This window comes from Trematomus bernacchii, unplaced genomic scaffold (genome assembly GCF_902827165.1).
Source record: "Trematomus bernacchii unplaced genomic scaffold, fTreBer1.1, whole genome shotgun sequence".
Taxonomy (NCBI): domain Eukaryota; kingdom Metazoa; phylum Chordata; class Actinopteri; order Perciformes; family Nototheniidae; genus Trematomus; species Trematomus bernacchii.
This window is the reverse complement of record NW_022987943.1, coordinates 37,500-40,741: the sequence shown is the minus strand read 5'-3', so window position 1 is coordinate 40,741 and position 3,242 is coordinate 37,500.

Sequence of the window (3,242 nt, the reverse complement as noted above, 5' to 3'; positions counted from 1 at the left end):
CCGGACAGGTACAACAGGTATTCACTCAGAGGGGGGTAGTTACTCATTTACATGTCAAAAAGCAACATACAGTAGGCGGGTGGGGGATGGTGAACGTTTACATTTCTCTACAGCAGTGGTTCCCAAACTTTTTGTGCCCAAGGCACACCAAAGGACAAGTAAAAATCTCAAGGCACACCTATTGTGCGAAATAGCCCTTATAACACGTGTTATCACTCATATCATGTAAAATATCTGTAAATGTGCATAATTATTTACTAATGCCAAATAAAATGTATAGATAGAACAATCAGTGGTTCAAGTTAGTATATTCCTCAGTGTAACATATCCACTAGTTGCAAAGCTTAAACATTTTTATATATTTTTTTATTTTAAGGGAAAGGATGTTTTCACTACTCAGTTTGTCAACTATGTTACGGACAAACTTGATGTCATTACAATCATTTGATTAAGTCCTGCACTTCAAGTAAAATCAAATTTGAAAGGCTCTTGAGTCTATTCTACCATATATCCAAAGATTTTTTAAAGTTTAAAAAATAATTGTATTAAAGTTTTGTTTTTTCATGTGATATGTTCAGCACTGTCATTAAGTTTAGGGATATTTTGTATTATAAAACTACCATACAGGTCATTTTGATAGTTTTAAGAGATGTCATGTAAAACTCCAACCTGTGTAGATATACATTATACTATAAAGGATATCAGAAGCACTATTTTAGATATTTTAAATTTGAAAAAATGAGGTGCAACATAGTTGACAATGAAAGTCAAACATTTGACGCAAATAACATAGTTGACTGGACACATTATTAACCATCAGCACTATGTTAATTTCAAGGCAGAAGTGCAAAATTCCATTGATAATGATGTGTAATGACGTCTACATGTCGTACAAATTGTCAACTAGGTTACCTGTCAACTAAGTTACTACAGTTATTACAGTACTGGGTAACTCAGTTGACAGGTAACCTAGTTGACAATTTCCCTATTTTGACCCATCATTTCAATGGTAGGCCTTGCCTGGATGACCACATGTCATTTTCTTGAACAGGTTAACATCACATTTGCACATATAATTGAATTAAAATCATTAAACAATTGTAAACCATAACAATGTACGTAACATTGTTGATTGTCAATGAGTATATTAATTGACCATGTGCTATTATACATAAAATATTGTAAAAATGTAGAGGACAATCACCACAGTGTGTTCAAAATGTCTGCCAAAGAGGAACATGGCATCATGTGATGCTGGTGACATGGTATTGGGACAAACAATTTTTGAGTTAAAGGGGGAAGTTCTGTTAGTAACATAGTTGACAGAACTTTTGCGGACATTCATATATTAAGATATTTAAATTATTTAAAGGGGGAAATCAATTAAAAATATGTTATTATTCTTTAGTATTTAGACTTTTGAAATAAATGAATCATTTTTTAAATTTACTTTAATGGTTTTTATTCATTATTTTGAATCCAAGACACCCTCAACTGAAAAACGGACATAGCAAAAACTGACAATTTAAGAACATCATGACACATTTCAAGCTAAATAAAGCATAGGATGCACATAATGTTTGTGTGATATTATAACATGCTTTCCAATAATAGGCAAAATATGATATTTTTGAAGAAAATAGTTAGAATAATTATAATTATCATCAATGGACATCAATGGACATGGAATGTAGCCTAAATTGTAGAATCACTCAGCAGTTACATACACCAAACCTTCCAGTTATATTCCTATCAATATTATGAAGGCTTTTACAGAAGGGGTTTGGTCATATATAATTCATAGCCTGAATTATATAACATTTATACCTAAAAACATGGTGAAAATTGATATTTTAGGGCTGTTGACAGTATTTTCTGATTTATGGAGTGATACAAAGAGATATCCAAAATCCCTTCTGTAAAAGCCTTAGATACTAATATGACTACAAAATGAAACAATAATTTTGATCCTGGCTTTATTCAAAGTTCAGATTTTGGTTCCTGAAATGTGTTAAAATATGCACATATTTCATGAGATAATGGTTCATTTGGATATTTAAACATGCTATTTCAGAAAACTTGTAATACAAAAAACAATTGCCTTATTGTAAGTAATTAACTGGAGAAATATTTAGCTGATATCTTTAAGTTAAAAATACCCTATTCACCTGGGGTGTCTCGCCTTAATTAGATGTTTGATAAGTGCAGATCACATAGTAAAACACGTACACAGATACATTATTTTGTATTTTTATTAAATTCGACAATTATTAATGTCATATTTCAAGATGATTACTTAGATATTACAATATGGTTGGTTGAGCTGGAGTTCATTATTGAGCTTACACGTTAACGTCACAGTCATCTGAAGAACGAACCCAAACGTTGTTGTTTTTATTAATTGCATTACCAAATTGGTATCAAATAAACAGTAAGCATTGGTAACACAACTTCCAAAGTTACAGTAAAATAAAAAGGAACCTGACTCGGACAATACACAATCCAACATGTTCAACAGAAGAGAATAAGTTATATTGTTTGTACACATGGTTCTTTACATATATATCTGTTTGTTTAAAGTTTCCAGGTGATGCAGGATGGACCAGAGACTGAGAAACAGAACTGGACTCCTCACAGCAGTGAACTTCAGCACAGGTACAAATACTCTTTTTTCATACTGTACAAAGAATCAAGAAAGATATTGGTTTAAATAAATTAAGTATTGACTTTAATACACTGATATACATTCCATTAAACAATACTAAATACTAGATCACCTACACATCAGTGAAGTTGAGGGTTTTTTTCCATGCAAAGGGTTACATGTTAACAAGCAATATGACTGTCAGCTTTCTAATTTAAGGTATTGAAGGCAAAGATATTAGTGACAACTGCTATTTATCTCTCAATATTGTCTGTAAAAAACGTGGTAAAAGTTATGATTTCAGTGAGAGAACAGAGCAAGCTTCTACAGTTGCACTAAGTTTTGATAACAGTTAAAGGGGCCCATGTCATGGCCATTTCCACTGATCATAATTACATTGTTGAGGTATACTAAAATAGATGTATACTGTGCAATTTTCCAAACTCACATTGGTTTCGCATACAGCATCTCTGTCAAGCATGTGTATTCAGCAGTATTCACTTTCTCCACTAAACGACTCGTTGGAGCTCTTGCCCCCCCCTCCCTGTGAGCCTAGTGTGCTCCGATTGGTCAGATCGGCCACTCGTTCTGATTAGTC